The sequence below is a fragment of the Leptopilina boulardi genome, unplaced genomic scaffold (assembly GCF_019393585.1).
Source record: "Leptopilina boulardi isolate dan_hultmark-lab unplaced genomic scaffold, ZJU_Lbou_2.1 LbouV2_393, whole genome shotgun sequence".
In the NCBI taxonomy this organism is placed as follows: Eukaryota; Metazoa; Arthropoda; class Insecta; order Hymenoptera; family Figitidae; genus Leptopilina; species Leptopilina boulardi.
The window spans coordinates 1,356,864-1,376,006 of NW_026137966.1; the positions used below are offsets into that span (position 1 = coordinate 1,356,864).

Consider the following 19,143-nt stretch of genomic DNA (forward strand, 5'->3'; position numbering starts at 1 on the left):
ACACACTTGATAAAATTGTCGGAGGATATGTCACACTTCGCTTTTATTTCTTTTTAAAAAATTATATATTTCTTAGTCCAAATCGGCTTTTTTACACTTCGAAACATTTATTCTATTCATTTATAATGCAAAGTCAAATAAACAAACGTCAAATCAAATGTTCAACAGAAAAGAATTCACGGTAAGAAAAAAATAATTCACCGTAACGTTCCAATTCAGTTTTTTCGCCAAACCGAATTCAGCTTAAGTTACCACCAATTCTTTTCGCTAACTCCCAATTTTTTTTACTGTGTTGGCCAACATTGGCAATAAGGATATTTGGATTTTGAGGATAAAATTGGTACTGAATATATTTTGATATTGGAAAAAATATTAATTATTTGATAATAGTGGAAGCTAGATTTTGGAAAAATTTGTTGGTATTGGATAACATTGGCATTAAAGATATTTGAATTTTGAGGATAAAATTGGTATTGCATATATTTTGATAAAAGAAAAAAATATTATATGTTTGATATTAGTGGATGCTGGCTTTTTAAAATTAATTACTTAGAAAGCGGGTTGAATATTGTTTTACGGGTGAAATAATAGTTTGTGAGCTGAATATTGATTTGAATATCAATTGTTAATTTGAGACACAAAGAGATTTAAAGACATTAGAAAACTTTATATTTTTGAAAGTCTTAATGCAGGGTGTTTGAATGTTCTTCCAAGTAGAATATTTAATTAGATTGTTCCCTTTTTAACCAACAGTAGTTTTTGAAACTCTTGATCAACAACCGATTGGTACAGTTAAGTGTGAAGTATATGAAATAGCATTTGCAACATCTGTATTGGTTAACAGTGTAAATTAAAAGATTAATTTATGAAACTGACAATGAAAAGAAAATACCCAAAGAAAAAAATTTGTCATGTAAGATAAAGAAATTATCTACAGAAATTGAGGAGGGATTTACATGTTCATGTAAATTCAGTATGCACAACAGAAAATAATGAGAAATTAATTTCTAGTCTTATTGTTATTGAAAATTTTGATCCCATAACATATCCAACAATGTTTCCTTATCGTGATCCTGGATAGACTGTTAACCTTAACCATACTCAAGGTACTTGTAATTTTATTCATTTACAATTTTATATGTATCGTCTTTCATAGAGAAGAAAAAAGCGGGGATTGCCATGTGCGTATAATTATATTTTTACGTACACAAATTTGCGATTCAGAAACTTTAAATAAAATGATATGTGCTGAAATCACAGACGAAATAAAGAATTCAGAACTTTTTAACATTGTGAAGCGATTTTAAGTTCATGGGCCTTGTGGTAAACAAAATAGGAATTCACCGTGCATGGATCCTGAGATGGGTGAATTAAATATATTGCTAACAATTCGATGGTCGTAGCATATAATCTTTATTTGAGTACAAGAAGTGAGTAAGAGCAATACAATCTACAACAAATATATGTTTATAAATATTTATACATATATTTATATTTATATGTATAATATATCTCAGAAAACAATTCGGCTTTCGTCTTCAAGTTCATTCTAACTTGAAATTTTCAAAATTCTCTACAATTCCTTCTTGATCTAATTAATATGTAAATTCAAGTGATTTCGTTTTCTTTATATATATATATATTATATACAACAAACCTAAGTCATCAGATTTTTTCTACATTTTCACTTAATTTAAAATGTCTTCCGGACCACCGCACAGTGGCCGATTTCCCAAAAAACCTGGCCAAAAATTCAACCAAAATTGGTATATCCATGTTTTTTGGGCTTCTGAATTCAAATTTTACATTGGTTGTGTCAAATTCAAAATGGCGGATCCAAAATGGCCGTTTAGATTTAAAAAAACTTTGCTGAAAATCGAAAAATGATACGATTTCAATCAAAATTGGTATACCCATGTTTTTTGGGCTTCTGAATTCAAATTTTACATTGGTTGTGTCAAATTTAAAATAGCGGATCCAAAATGGCCGTTTAGATTTTAAAAAACTTTGCTAAAAATTAAAAAATGGTACGATTTTAACCAAACTTAGTATACTTACGTTTACTGGGTTTCTGAAATCAAATTTTACATTTGTTTTATCAAATTCAATATGGCGGATCCAAAATATTTGCTAATATTATAAAATTGCGTATATGTGTTAGAGTTTATTTTTTTAAATTACAGAAAGTGCTTAAATTTTAGTTTAAAGCGAATGCGAATGAAGAAAAAGTGATACCAAAATTGCAGGGGCAGCTTGGGACAGCTGATTTCAATTAAAATGAATCAAAAATATATTCTAGTTTATGATAATACCAGGTAGGGTGCGGATATCGGTGGATTTCACAACTATTTTCATGATTTACGTTGATAAAACAATACAAAAATCGTAGCCATGAATAGCGATGTTTAATGTCATTTTTTAAAAACTGTACGTTGTAAATGTGATGATAAATACATTCAACCTATTTCATACACCTTTGTTAATAGTTCCCAAAAAAAGATATTCAAAAATCTGCTGTATATTAGTATATTTTCACTATTTTAACTGTGACGAAAATTTATAGTTATGAAAGGTTCTGAGTAAATCTCTGGCAAAGATCACTTTTACTTGTTCACATAATAAATTGGTGATGAAAAAAGTGTAATTTTTTTTGCAAAATTATGCAGTGAACCCTCCTTTATAATATTCAATAATAAAAAGTATAAATTTCTAAAAAAAATTTTTTGACTTTTGGCCAGGTTTTTCGGGAAATCGGCCACTGTGCACCGTGTGAAAGGTTAGAATAATTATTAAAATTTAAAAAGTTATAATTATATTAAAATATATATTATAATACAAAATTTATTACAAATTATTACATATTTAAAAAAGTAGTTTAGCGACCCGACAAGGATAGTAGAAAAATAGTTACTGCGCATTTGTAGGTGTCATAGAAAATTACTGCGCACAAATAACTTTGTAATTAATTTATTAATTTTATTTATATGTACAGAGTAAGTTAAAACTAATCTTGGAATAATACTACCACAACCTTACCAAGTGAACTTACTACTTTAAATGTATAGCTTACAACAACATTTAAATGTAAAACACCAATCTTGACATGTAGCCACGAAGCTGAAGTACGCAACGTTTATATAAACGATTTTTAAAGAAATAATTTTTTAAAATGAAAAATTCTATAAATTTTTGCCTCAAAAATATTTCTTGTAGTTTTCATTAATCAATAAATTATAAAAAAATATTTTTTAGGCAAAAGATTATAGAATTTTTCATTTTAAAAAATTATTTCTTTAAAAATCGTTTATATAAACGTTGCGTACTTCAGCTTAGTCATGTAGCCTTACTATCAGGGTGGAAATATAACTTTACCTTAAGTTTACTACAAGCTTACGATGTAACTTTACAATCCATATGAAAAATGATACGATAACTTTATTGCAATATGTTATGACTAATGTTCAAAAATATCCATTTTCAGCTCCATGCCCATGGTGCCTGTAGGTATCCCTAGAAAAACTTTACACGTGTAATTACATGTGTAATTTATACTTTGACATTTCCCAAATATTTTTTTTAACTTTTACACGTGTATTTTATACTTTGAAACTTTATTGAAATTTCATGATTTTTGGTACACGTGTATTTTATACTTTGATGTTTGTCGATTACTTTGTAAATTTTTACACGTGTAATTACACGTGTAGATTTGGGCACATGTAATTACACGTGTAATTTGAACTTTAATTTGAAAGTTCTTTTTCAGAAAATTCCACGTGTAATTTATACTTTGACATTTCTCAAATATTTTTTTAACTTTTACATGTGTACCAAAATTCAAGAAATTTAAAAAAGCTTCAAGGTAAGAATTACATGTGTAATTACACGTGTTAATATTTATAAAATATTCGAGAAGCATCAAAGTATAAAATACACGTGTAAACGCGTAACAAATTCTTAAAATTTCAAACAAGTTTCCAAGTACGAATAATCATGAAATTTAAAAAAAGTTGCAAAGTATAAATTACATGTGTAATTGCAGGTGTAACAAAAATCTTAAAATTTCGAAAAAGTTTCAAAGTATAAATTACAACGTGTAATTACATGTTTAAAAATTTATAAAGTATTCCAGAAACATAAAAGTATAAAATACACGTGTAAAAGTTAAATAAATATTTGAGAAAGGTCAAAGTATAAATTACACGTGCACTAAAAGTCATGAAATTTCAAAGAAATTTCAAAGAATAAATTACATGTGTAATTACACGTGTACCAAACATTATGAAATTTCAAAAATGTTTCAAAGTATAAATTACACGTGTAAAAGTTTAAAAAATATTTGAGAAATGTCAAAGTATAAATTACACGTGTAATTTTTTTCTAGATATTAGTGTATGGATGTTTGAAAACGTAAGGTGTAATGTGTGCGGAAGTGGGAATTGGTTACACCAGTTAAAGATTCGTGGCGAAAATGCCGAACGGGCCCTTGAGCATCTCGCAGCTGGGTCGTCCTTACAATTTCTATTTTTAGCCAAACGACCAACGAAGCCAGATACGTCGGTGATTACGAAATTGAAGCCAGTCAGCGGTTGGCCCATGTCATTTTGCCCAGTGATTCGAATGGCTGGTAAAGTGGAGATGAGCGAAAAGGACAAATAAATAAGAGAGAAGTAGAAAAAAAATAAGAAGCGAAGGAAGAAGGAGAAAGAAAAAAAGAATGAGACTACACACACGATTATATAGTGAGCTGTTCACCGTGCGCGCTTTAAGATATCGCGAATCGTGCATGTGTGAGACTCCTTTTTTTATACTTGTTCTGGTTTTTCAGATGCACTTTTTTCCTGTCGTTCCGTACCTTGCGCACCTCAGAAACCTCCGACTCGATACGACTACTCTCTGATGGGGTTGGTGGAATGCCCGCAGACGAAGAGAAGGGAAGTCAGGTCCCGCAGGGCCTCAAGAAAACAACAAGGGCCCAAGGTGGGAAGACCAGTTGGACCGGCTTCAGTCTTAGAGTAGGGTGGAAGGCGAGGCCACTAAGGGAGAGAGAAAGAGTTTTGGCATGCAGAAAGACTTCAAGATTACTCATGAATCTCATATTTTTTTAATGCGAGTTTTAATGTTTTTGTAATTTCGAAAACAAATTATTATTTCTTAAAATATATAATTTTATATATTATAATAAGAGTTAATAAAATGATAGAATTTGATGCCAAATACACGGAGAAAATTTATTCTGCAACGATTACAGAACTGCACCGTACTGCTCGGACGAAGTGACCACTTTTGTGATGGTTACAAAGCAGTTCTAATATTTTTAAAAATAGACCTGCTTAAATTACAGAACGTATCTGTAAATTGTCATAAGCGCTTCTGTAATCGAGATCCGATTTCTCGTTTTGCAACCAGTGTTGTTTAGACTTGAAATGATTACAGAACTGGCTTGTAGTAGGCTTGTAGCGCTGTGAGCAGTGACGTGTCGTGACGTCACGAGCTGATCGCGTCTATCGTCACAACGGCTCGCGACTAATCGCATCAAAAACATAAAGAGAAATAAAATCTCCACGTGTCTTGTTTAGTTTTCGTGTTAGATAATGTAAGTAGGTCTCCTAACAATTATAGTTTTGTATGAAATTAAAGAAAATATAAAAAAGAATTTAAACTAAAAAGATAACATTGATATTCAAAGGTAAGCTAACCTAACCTAAAAATGTCATTGTCAATTTTATGTTTTCTCATGAAAAATAGCGTTTACTGTTTCACGAACAAAAAAATACGTTATGGAAAAAAAAATTACAATTGTAATTATATAAATAAAATTTGGATTTAATTAAGGAGTCCGACATAATTTTATTTTTTAAAAATAAAATTTTTGACAACAAATTTATAGACTGTTATTCATTTTTATATCCCTGTTAAAATATCCTAAATTATTAAGTAAATTTTAATATATATTTAATATTTTTTATTTAATGAAAAATATAATTTTAATTAATTAATTTATAAACATATATAGTATTCTTATATATACATAATATATTTAAATATATTATAATATTATTTATTAGAAAATATAAATATCAAAAACAATTGCTTTAATTAAAATTTGTAATAAAATGAATTAGTTTATTTTAAAAATATAAGTAAAATACTACTTTCTTGCTATATGAAAATTGACCTTGGTAATCATAAGAAAGATAATAACAGTGAAAGGTTAATTTTTGTTAAATAAATAAAGTTTTGATTATTTATAAAGTTTCTCACAAGCGCAAAAGAATTTCTGAAGTTAGTATATGAGAGCAGTTCGAAATATACTTTGTATCGCGGTTGTAATAGTGCGTGCGTATTAATACTGTGTTAGTTTAGTTTAGGATTATATATACAAGCGAGCGTATTGAAAATATATATGTGTGTGCAGTGTGAGTGAAAACAATACTCGAACGAAGGTGACTAAGAAACCGGTTATACGTGAGTAAATTCGTAAAGAATATATATATATTTTTTTGCTTCCGAACGAATTAATGTTTGGAGCTGCAAAAATTACAGAACTGTCTGCGAATGGCACGCTCGCTCCGCGCAGTCGCAAACGTCGCCAGAGTCATGCCAGGTCTTCCTTACACTGAGAGAAATGGATAGTAAGAATTTGATAGTAAACAGAAAGATTGTACAAGGTACTATCATTGTGTTACTGACAAGAATCTACTATCAACATTTTACTATCCAAGATGTTACCCAAAGACGTAAAATATGTTAGCTTTTGGATTGTAGTCACTACTATCAAATATTGTAAAAATTAAATGTGAGCGCATGCGCTGATTGTGGTGTATACTTCGCCTATTCAATTGCGGTCCTTGTGTTTTCACGCACGTGTTTATATATAGTGAAAAAAGTTGTGAATAAAAAAGTGGACGAGTTTGTTAAAAATTTATTAATGTCGTGGAATATGGAATCTTTGATTCCATCTTTTGGAGGTAGGTTTATTATTTTGATTGAATTAGCGAAGACTGAAGTGTGAACGTGTTTATAACCTCAAAACAATTTTGCGTTGTTTAGACGGTGAAATTGATGAAGAATCGTTTGACTTACTGGACAATGATACAATATCACTCATTATACCAAAACCAGAACCTCGCTTAAAATTTTTTAAAAAATTTCAAGATTACAAAAATCAAGTAAGTTTTTTTTGTTTGTATAAATGTACATGTGTTTATTGAAATTTTTTTTTGGAAAAAAAACTTTTTCATATTTTTTCTTACTTTTTTTAAACTTAAAAATTAGTAAAATAATACAAATTCAATTGACTCTGTGAAAAAAATATACCGTTTGATAAATATATTTATGTTTAAGCAAGTCCTTTTTATAGACGGAGTGAAAAAATAGACATACTCTTTTTTATGTAAAAAGTTTAAATTCTTATCGAAATGTCTTATTAAAATAAAAGAAATTATTTAAGTTTACAAAAAAAGCGAGGTTAGGTTTGTGTATATTTGCCACTCGAGAACGTAAAGAGATCGTATAAAATTTTTAACATCAAAGATTGTAAATTGTACAATCAAATTTCTATAATCATCTGATAGTAAATACTACAATCTATATCGCTGTCTATATATTTAGCACTAAATATGGTTGCCCTTAACATCATTATGTTACCCAGTAGCATAAATTTCTCTCCGTGATATTTCGCAAGACTGATCTGTAATGAATAAGGCTAATGTTTATTAGTTTATTAGTATTACAATTAATAATAACAATAAAAATAATAATATATATTAACTTTTTGTGTTAATTATTTTAGTTAATTATATTATATTTTTTACTTAATTTTTCTAAGTTGCAACTTATAAAATCATTTTTGTCTTTAGACTCTCACGATAGCGTAGCGTAATGGTTAGCGTATTAGACTTAGTTGTGTTAGGTTGCGAGTTCGATCCCAGCGGGGGGCCGATATTTTAATTGTATGCAATAAATAAATTATGAATTGAGGAACCAAATGATGAAAAACCTGACATGTACAATTTAATTGTAAAATTAATAATTTTTATCTTTTATTGATAAAGGTCGGTCCAATATTGGCACCCATAGTCAGCCCGACAATGGTTACCAATGTTGAGCCAACTTTCGTGCCCACGGTCGGCAAAACTTTGGCGTCCACGGATGGCCCGATTTTGGTCCCGAAAGTCGGTCCGTCTATATCAGCCACTGATCGGCGCATGTTATCAATCCGCTAGTTAGCCCGACCATCATCAGCTGCCAAGGTTGGTACGACCATTCACAAGGTTGTCCCGACCGACAATTCGTATCTGGGTGAATAGGAACTACCAATACATTTTGTTCTAAATCTGACCTTAAATGGCAGGAAAATTGTGCATCTGGCTTTAAGTGGCCAGAAATATTACTTAAACCGTGCTCTTTCAAATAAGCTCAAAACAGACTCATTTACTTCAAACCTTACAAGGGGGGGAGGTGAATTTTTGTCCAGGGGTGCGACAACTTCAAAATACTAACAATCATGATTGTTGAAGTGTACGAGAATGATAAATATAACATTAAAAAACTTTCTCTGGAGATATTACATTCTTTTTTTCATTTCGTTTATGATTTTTTTTATTCACTAGAATTCAAATACTTAGTATTTTGCTGTTGCCGCACACCTGGACAAAAACTCACACTCTGTTTTAAGGGTTGATGCAAATGTATCGATTGAAGGCTTATTTCAAAAAGCACAGTTCAAACTTTAGTTTCTGAATATAGCGAAGTTATTAACACATCAGGATTTTGCCCCACGATTTTTCAAAAAGTGCAAAAACGCTGTTTTTAGGGGTTTCAACCCCTTTTATCTTAAAAACCTGACGTGATGGAGCATCCTCCTAAATTTTGAGGTTATGTTCGTTTCAAGGCTCTGAATATAGCCGCAAGTCCCCTCCCCTCCCGCGCCAGAAATGACCTAAATTTTGAGGTTATGTTCGTTTCAAGACTCTGAATATAGCCGCAAGTCACCCTCCCTCCTCTCATTTCCCCTCCTCCGTCAAAAATGACCTAAATTTTGAGGTTATGTTCGTTTCAAGACTCTGAATATAGCCGCAAGTCCCCTCCCCTCCCCCGCCAGAAATGACCTAAATTTTGAGGTTATGTTCGTTTCAAGGCTCTGAATATAGCCGCAAGTCCCCCCTCCCTCCTTTCATTTCCCCTCCTCCGCCAAAAATTGACCTAAATTTTGAGGTTATGTTTGTTTTAAGACTCTAATAAAGCAGTAAGTCCTTCCCCCTTCCCTCATCTCGCTCTGTATTTCCTGCCAAAAATGACATAAATTTTAAGGTTATGTAAATTTCAAGACTTTCAATATAGCCGCAAGTGAAGGTGGAGTTTCCGCCAAAAATGACTTGAATTTAAAGGTTATGTTCGTTTCAAGACTTTTTAATAATTTATTGGTTGTTAGGCAATTTCATTGAAATTATTTTTAAAAATAATTTCTTAATGTCGATTTTAATTGATTTAATTATTTATTTATTATTAATTTAATTAATTTATTAATTAAAATTTAATAATTTTAATTTTAATAATATTTATTCAGATTTCAATGAATTTGTAATAATAATTCTTTGAAATAGGTGGTTCATTTGGAAAAATAAGATCAATGGAAAATTAAAAAAAAATGATTAAATAGGGGGGTTGGCGCGCGAAGCGCGCAGGGGGGCGTAGCCCCTCTAGTATATATATATATATATATATATATATATATATATATACCTACACAAAATAAACATAAACGATATTGTAGTAAAATCAGATTATAATTTATTTTATATTTGTAATAATGGTCAGATTTAAACCCCCACCCACTGATTAACCTACGCCCACAACTTCGCCCCCACACACTGATATTTCTTAAATTTATACTTATTTACTTCGCAAGACAGCAAATTTTAAAGAATTTTCTAAAATATTTATGAAATTTTTTTTTAATCTTCATGGAGCTTTCTAGAAACTTTAGTAAAACTTCTAGAAACTTCATTCAAACTTTAAGAAACTTCATAGAACTTTCAAGAAAGTTTATAAAAACTTTACACAAATAGATGGACATTTATACAATTTTCCAGAAATTTATAGAATTTTCTAGAAATTTATAGAACTTTATAGAAATTTTATAGAACTTTCTAGAAATACATAGAATTTTGTAGAAATTTATAGGACTTTTTAAAAATTTATAGAACTTTCTAAAAATTTATAGAATTTTCTAGAATTTCCTAAAAATTTTAAAATTTTTTTAGGAAATTAAAGAAATTATACAAAATTTATAGATCTTTCTAGAAATTTATAGAAGTTTCTAGAAATTTTACAGAATTTTCTAGAATTTCTTAAAAATTTTCCAAAAACTTTTAAAAAATTAAAGAATTTAATACAAAATTTATAGAACTTTCTAAAAATTTATAGAATTTTCTAGAAATTAATAGAACTTTCTAGAAATTTATAGGGGAGAGTAGTCAGGGTTGGGCAGTGATCAGGGTTGAGCCATCGAGTTTATTTGGTATTATCACACTAGCGCCACCTGTCATTTTATGTAAGTACTTGTTAGCAAAGTCTGCAAACTTTTCACATATGTTACAGTGAAGTGTGTGAACAATAAAGACGTATTAGGGTCAACCGGGGTAAATCCAAACGCTTTTAGTAAGTTTCAACAATAACATAAGTTTTTTCTTTAAAAAAAATACTTCCGGTATTCTGGTGCATGAAGTTGTTACTTTACTTCCATAGAACAATTTTGTGGGGTAGCAAAAATTTTTGATAAATTACAATCGCAGGAAACTTAGCGTTCGTATTTACCTCGATACTTTGCAACTTTCCTAAAATACCGGGGTAAATACGAACGCCACTGTATTTCAGAAAAATCTTAGGGAAAATAAATTTAAAGTATTGCAATTGTTAAACTTATATAAAAACTCAAAAAAAATACGATAATAAACCTATTATGTAATAATGCATCATATATAAATACAAAAATCAAACAGGTTAAAAATTAAAATGCATTACACAATTAAAACCTTCAATAACTTTATCAAATCATAACGGATTTTTGCAAAACTTGGTACAGAAAGTATTTTGGAGTGATTGAATGTAAATACAAAAATATAAGTCAAATTTTTTAAATTCAAAATGGCGGACTTTCCTAAAACTTATTTTTAAAAATGATCAAATTCGTAATCAGCGACCCTGAAGCCCCCCGAGTAACAATTTTCGAGCGAATCCAATGAATTTTTTAATTCTCGTTCGCCATTTTGAATTTTGAAAAACTGACTTCAAATTGGTAATTAGCGACCCCAAAAACCGTAGAATACCAAATTTTATTAAGATCCTGAAAAACTTTTTTCAACAAACCATTTGGCAAAAAAATTGAAACACTCCTTCGGGAGAACAGAGATTAAGTTTCTGCTTATTAAGGGGGGTGCCTACTTTAGAAGGTAAAAAACTGCGTACATTTCAGGAATTTTTTTCTCAAACACATTTAAATAAGTCGATGCGAGATTTAGTGTATGTTTTCTTATATATTTAAATCTTTTAAATATAATTTTTTGATTAAATGAAAATAGAATTTAATAATAAAATAAACGCCATATATATAACGCCTCGCTGCTGAAATTTTCCCATTGCGTACAACCTACGGTCCACAATTCTTATCTAAAACAAAAAAAACAATTTTTTTCTTTAAATATACATTATTGCCATCTGTATGAATTAACAGATTTCAATAGAAAGTAAAAACTGACATTTTTACATGACTTTTTAAAAAAAAAATTTAATTTTCGCCAAAAAAAATCTCATTTTTTCTTTAAAAAAAAGCACTAAATTTAACTCTATCAAAAACAAATTTAATTCATACAGAAGAGACCATTTTTATCTTCAAAACAAGCCCAGGTAGACCTTAATCGGTTGAATAGATTTTTGTCTATCGTGTACGCAAACTACAAAAACAGTGTTTTGAGAAAAACGAGTTTAAAGATTGAAAAACATGTAAGTGCTGTTTATTAAAAACTTACGTCTTTTTCGCGACCTCGATGAACGACTATTTTTTTATGGGTAGCTCTTGGATAAGACGACATTTTACTGATAAATGGTAATTTTAATAGTAGGTGTAATAGTAGATAAGCGCAACAAATTATGAAAAGTATTAGAGACTGCGAGTGGAGTCGCGCGCCAGGCCACGCGCTTTATTGTGTTCTACAAGTTGTAACTCGAAAAATACTTTGTATTTTGACATAATATTTTAAGAGCATATTCTCTGATAGTTGTACTTTCAGTTAAGACAACTTTTAAAAAATCGATTTTTTTGACCCGATAAAGTTGGCGCCCCCCTTAATTACTAACGAGGATACGTATAGAAAGAAAAACTTTTTTCTATGTACTTTTATAATGTTAAAATAATAGTGTAATGAAATAAAAACAATTTTGTGTGGCTCTGATGTAAAAAAAAATTATTGAAAATACCGTTCGGATTTACCCCGGTTTTCCAATTTTCCTGGGTAAATACGAACGGTCAGATATTATTAATAAAATTTTACAGAAGGCAAAAATCAAAAATAGTTTCTGTTCTAGTATTCATAACAAACAATTATAAATAATAAAATAAATTTTTAGCTTCTTTTTCTTCAAATACGAGACAAAATACTGAAAGAGTGTCATCTTTGATTTTCAATCTTTTTTGCAACACTCGTTATCTTTGTTTATGCTGTTGCTAATTAACAAACGAAAAATGGGATAATACTTAGAATCTCTTGAAGAGGATCTGAGGTAAAAATTCTCATATCGAACTTATTTTTAAAAATTTTAATTAAGCTGAAATAATTAGCGTTCGGATTTACCCCCCGTTCGGATTTACCCCGGCTGACCCTATACGAGTCAGTGCTATACGGTAAAAAAAACTTTTTTGTTCTTCCAGAAGAAGACAGTTAAGTGGATAAAAAATATGTCAAAAACAAAGTAAGTTGAATAAAATTGTTCATTAAGATGTTACATGAAAATGTGAAGTGTAATTTGGTATTTAAATCACGCGTTTATTTTGTGTGTTATATGACGCTAAACGGCGCGTGAGTCAGGGTTGAGCCATGGCGAGTGGTTAGGTTTGAGCCACCCAAAATTTTGCAATTATGAAACTCTCTTGCAATGGAAATTCATTTTTCGACCTAAATAGGTGTCAAAAACTTTATTTCCATTGTAAAGAATGAAAACACAAATTTTTGATAATCTTTTTTTGCTTTTCAGACCAGTTTCTCGATACAAACGAAAATCTAACCGCGGAAATATCAACATTTCACACGTAATAAAAGCTGTCCAAGATATTACACGTGATCTCGATTCTTTTTGTTTGGCGTCACTAACCTACAGCGCGTCAAGTGCATAACTTGGCCGGTATATTAAATTTTAAAATCGTTGTTTGACGACATCGACGATATGAGCGATGATGCACTGAAAGTCGCGCTAAAGGAAAATGGCACCTTTGCTGCCTGTGCTACTGTTATGCAAGTAAGTCATTAACAAAAAAATACTAAGAAATAAAAAATTGAATAAATTAACGAATGAAATTAAGAAAGGGATCTAAGTAGAAAAAAATTGTGGGTTGTTTTAAAATTTTTAAGTGAAAATACACAAAGATCATTATTATCATTGTCTGAATACAAATCATTGGTTTTTAAATTTTCATTACACTCAAAATATTCAGGAAAAACTGACTGATTTCACATAATAAAAAAGGATTTTTAATCAATGTAAAACTTTCGTAAATATAACCTACACTGAAAAAAGCAATGGATGTCACATCCATACGTCTGGTTGCCCCAACCATATTATATTGAAAAATACGTCCCATCCATATCTATGGATGCTACATCCATATAAAATAGTTAGCTGTAAATTGATGCAATAACAAAGGTATATAGCTGTGTGAACCATATAATATGGAAGTAGCACAAATCTCACTATGGATGTCACAACCATTTTTAATTGTTGCTGCAACCATTGACCTGTGTACTATATTAATATAGTTAACGTATCTATTTTATATTGTTATACTTAATATTTATTTTATTTCCTTAAATATATTATTAATAAGGTTATTTTTAATTAATTTAAAACATTGCGTATCATATTAACATATTTATTTTTTCCAATAAAACGTAAATGTTTAATTTGTGATAAACCAATTAAATAATATATTGAAATATATAATATTATAATATTATTTATATATAAATAATTATTATATAATTATTAATTATATATAAATATATATAAGTATAATTTGTTCAATGGAATGTTTATTACAATAAAATATAATATTATATATAATAATTCGCGCGAACAACTTAAAATAATATCGCGATATATTTTTAATAATATTATAATTATAATTTATGGCGTAAAGTTGCAAACATGGAACCATTTCCCCATTTGCAAATTATGACTGGGAAAGGAGAATGCAAATCATTTACAAGAACACAATCAAATTCGTCAGTTTCGTAGACATCGTAGACATAATTCTAGAACACTCGCCACACATCATAAAAAAGCTCTTCTAGAGAAGTAGAAAAAAAATTGGAATTAATATACATAATAATCGCTATTTTTGAAAATTAAAAAAAGGTAAAATTATCATGTGAAAAACATGTGAAAACATTATTATATTTAACTTAAAAAAAGCAATTAAAAATCCAACAAAGATTTGAGCACGTGGAAACATAACCTATAATTTACTGATATTATTGCTTACCTTCAAAATGCGGTATGTATTCCTCGAATCCATCTTTTTTAAAAAATTGAAAGCACTCAGCTTCCATGTTGTTTATATCCAACCCGAACCACTTAGAGCCAATTTTCAATAATTTAATTTATGCCAAAATTGCTTTTTTTCTTTCAAACACGCTTTTAGGACGCGAAATAGAATGACGCAATATGTGACCATCAACTGACCGAGTCTGATTACCGCGCAACCGCGTACATCTATTTAGATCAACGAGCGTAATAATTTATAATGGATAGGAGATCCAAACTAGTAAAATCCATAGCGGTATTGAAAACACAACCAAACATATGGTTGGTACATCCATATCAAATTTACAAATATTATATGGTTCCCACAACCATTTTTTCTTGTAAATTCTTCCATACTTGAAGTTGCGCCAGCCATATGAATGGATACCCCAACAATATTATGAATAACAATATTTTTATGGTTATGATATCCATTCATTTTTTTTCCGTGTATAATTTGTTTGCTTCTTAGGTCCATTTTTTGCGATGCGTCAAAAATGAATTTTGAAATACTTAAATGCTTTCTCGATTAGGTGTTTTTGCCGAAAGAAGAAAAAGCGTTAGTTGTCTACATACAAAAATGCTGCGAACACTATTACGGTCTAAGTGCCAATGAATTGCGCAAGTTAGCATACCAATTCGCTGTTACAAGAAAAATTGAGTATCCACCATCTTGGGATGACGAAAAAATGGCTGGTCGCGATTGGTACTTCGGCTTCATGCGGCGACATCAGTCATCATTAACCTTGCGCACGCCACAACAAACTAGTCTTCATCGAGTGAAAAGTTTTTCACCTGGAAACGTAGCCAAATTTTTCTGTTTTAACCGAAAATAAATTCGAGGTTCAGAGCATCTGGAACATGGATGAGACCGGTTTTTCAACTGTCCCAACCAAAGTTGGAAAAGTAATTTCCATGCGCGGACAACGGCTAATGGACCAAATTGCCTCTGCAGAGCGGGGTACTATGGTAACAATGGCCTTAGCAGTAAATGCTGCTGGCTATTAGGGACAGAATTTCCGTCACTTTATAATTTTTTTATATAATTATAAATTAATAATTTTCATCCGAATATTTATTATATTATAAACCACAACACACATTATTATTCTCATTGTGAATATTTTAATTATTATTTCGAAATCATTTAATAATTATGCCAAAGATCTTTTCATATACTTTATTTATAATGAACTGTTAAATTGAAAATGATAACATGATCTAAATTATTATTATATCATTTAAATCTGGGTCTTCAATATATGACAGTTACTTAATCCATTTGGAAGATTAAGTAATATTAATGAAAATTATAAGTAGAGTAGGTGATTGAATGTATCACTACCCCAATTAAAAATGCAACGTTGTTGAAATTGCATGAAAATAAGGAGAAGTCGGTTGCTAAATCAATTCTCCCTCTTCATGAATCGGGAGTGAACATTGTCACCAATCTTATTGTTGTAAGGAGTTTAAATAGTCGGTCTTTCGACAACCAGAGGGTTAAAGTTAATTTCCCGCAGAGCGGATGTTGTGTTGATTCCCGCAAAAGGCGGATGATTATATATTATTGAAGTCCCACAAAAAGTGGTTGAAAGTATTGAATATTCCCCGAGTCAGAGTTGATTTTGTTATTAATATTAAAAAAGTGCAATTGCTTTAAAAATATAAAAAGTTAAATAGATAAATTGAGAAATTCATTATAAATAAAATAAATAAGAGAAGAGTTCCGCATACCCAAGTATCAAGTGACAAACAACGAGTAATACGATACTTTTCTGTTACGATTATAATTCTGGTGAGTCAATTTAAATAATTGACTTTAATAAAACAGTTTCTTCTTAAATAAAATTAAACATACACAAACATACTAACATCATACATAACAAACAGAAATTTGTATTTTTGAAGATAGAATCTTCCTTGTTGCTATTTGTGAGACTTGACGTAAGTCAAGTAGCTTAATTAAATTGATTATTGAGTTTTGTAATAAATCATTCTTTTCATGTGTAAAGCAAATATATTTATTTAATCACTTTGAATTACTTGTCTCATGTTTCTTTTTATCACTTTCTCTTAAATACCGTCTCTTCGGGTTTATTGAATTAATAATTTACTGAGAGGTAGTCCACTACGCTTTCCAAATAAGAGGAATTGTTAATAATAAAATTTAATATTATTTCTAACTTTATTATTTTCTCTTTAAATTATTTATTTATTTTTGTTAATTTAACTTCCGTCTTTAACACTGGCATTTCCATTCCTCTTTTTTTCCTCTTCTCGCGCCAAAATATGCAAGCTACATTTATGGATAAAGCATCACCCGATTCTGTTGGATATGCAAACGGCTCTGGCTGGATGCAACAGACAGAATTCATAAAGTGCGTGGAATTCTTCATTCGCTGCACCAATGCTTCTAAAACATCGCCTAAGTTGCTACAGCCATTAGATATATCATTGTATGGGTCAGTAAAGGCGTATTATAAGAGTGAATGCACAGCCTGGCACGTGCGCAACGCTAATAAACTTATTGAAATTCGACATATTCCAGAGTTTGTTTGCACTAAAATCTAAACCTCGACGAGGTCGACTACCAAAGAAAACATCAAAAAAGTCCTCTTCTGCGAAAGACTTTGTCCTAAACCCTAAACTTCAACGAGGTCGACCACCAAAGAAGACTAAAGAAGACATTTGCTCCAATGCCAAAGATGGACCACCAAATAAAGTCAAAGAGTCCTCTTCTGAAGAGGATGCAGACTTTTGTATAATATATGTTTTAAAACGATGCCACGAAACCTCAATAGCAATAATTATTCGTTACTTTGCATTGAATGCAAAGGAGACGTGCATTTAATGTGCGCGAATATAACGAGAAGTTTTTTTATATGTCATAATTGCGATTCTGATTAATATCTGGTTAATTTTTATTTTCTAATGAATATTGATAATTTTTCTTTAATTTTTATTTGTTTTTCGCGAATTGCAATTCTTTCAAATAGTGATAATTTTTTGTTTATTTACATTCTTCTTTCGCAATCAGCCAATTTTAAATTTCATTCATAAGAAATAAATTATCTAACTTTAAATAAAATTACACATTAAGGGCTTTTTATTTCAATATCATGGTTCCTTTACTCATTTCCAAGTGTATTTGAATGTTATTCTATCATTTGAAGGCCATTATTAACCATTTATTTGCATATTTCATTGATTTTTTACAGTAGCTCAACCCTGACTACTTTTTTTTAATTGTTTATAACTCCGACACTTTTCGCCAAATAATCTTTCGAATCATATACGAATCTCGAAATTCGGCCTACAGGGAAAGTTATCGAGAAAAGTCAAAACTATGTCCAACCCTGACTACTCTCCCCTAAAACTTTCTAGAAATTTATAGAAGTTTCTAGAAATTTATAGAATTTTCTAGAACTTTATAGTATTTTCCAGAAATGAGAGATTCTTTTTCAATCGCCCCAGCCCAAAAAGTCAATGTTCTGGGATTGGCTTCATACTTTGGTAAATTGTTGTCCTATATGATAGTAATAAATCCCTAAAATATAAACTCATTAAAAAAATATTTGTAGAAAGTAGAGGGGGTTGAAGTTTTGACGTTAAGGGTAACATTGTCATTTTCAAATCCGTTTAACTATGACAAAAGTTAATGGATTTTAATTTATCTATAATGAATTTTATTGCATTTTTCACGTACTTTTCAAAAATGTATACGAAATTTAAAAAAAAAAATTTTTAACACCTTTTTTTTCAAAATCAACCCTTATTTTTCGATTTTCACCCCTTCGGGTATTTTTTTTTTTTTATTTTCATTGGAAAGCTGAGGTTTTTTCCGATGAGCTATGTAAATATGAAAATGGGACAACAATAATTTTGTGAGTAACAGAATATTAAAGTAGGCGGTGCCGATAAGGGTGCCGTTAAGGGTAACATTGTCATTTTCAAATCTGTATAACTATGACAAAAATTAATGGATTTTAATTTATCTATAATGAATTTTATTGCATTTTTCACGTACTTTTCAAAAATGTATACGAAATTTAAAAAAAAAAATTTTTAACACCTTTTTTTTCAAAATCAACCCTTATTTTTCGATTTTCACCCCTTCGGGAATTTTTTTTTGTTTTTTTTTATTTTCATTGGAAAGCTGAGGTTTTTTCCCATCAGCTATGTAAATATGAAAATGGGACAACAATAATTTTGTGAGAAACATAATATTAAATTAGGCGGTGCCTATCTAAATCCTCAAAGATGATCTCCAGGTACACCCCTTATCGGCACCGCCTACTTTAATATTCTGTTACTCACAAAATTATTGTTGTCCCATTTTCATAT

At 30.0% G+C, this 19,143-nt stretch overlaps 1 protein-coding gene and 1 long non-coding RNA gene across 7 annotated transcripts in view; both read right to left on the reverse strand.

The window, feature by feature from the left end:
• The window catches only part of LOC127288736 (protein expanded), a 373,302-nt gene that overhangs the window by 177,256 nt on the left and 176,903 nt on the right, over nucleotides 1-19,143 (reverse strand). The gene's annotated exons all lie outside the window — the stretch shown is intronic.
• Nucleotides 11,521-12,094, reverse strand: LOC127288747 (uncharacterized). Of its 2 annotated transcripts, none has more exons than XR_007844083.1 (2): nucleotides 11,885-12,094; nucleotides 11,521-11,673 (listed from the first exon to the last, which is right to left on the reverse strand). It is a non-coding gene; the product is annotated as an uncharacterized LOC127288747 (long non-coding RNA). The 2 variants fall into 2 exon arrangements; XR_007844082.1 differs by having other exon boundaries at nucleotides 11,876-12,094.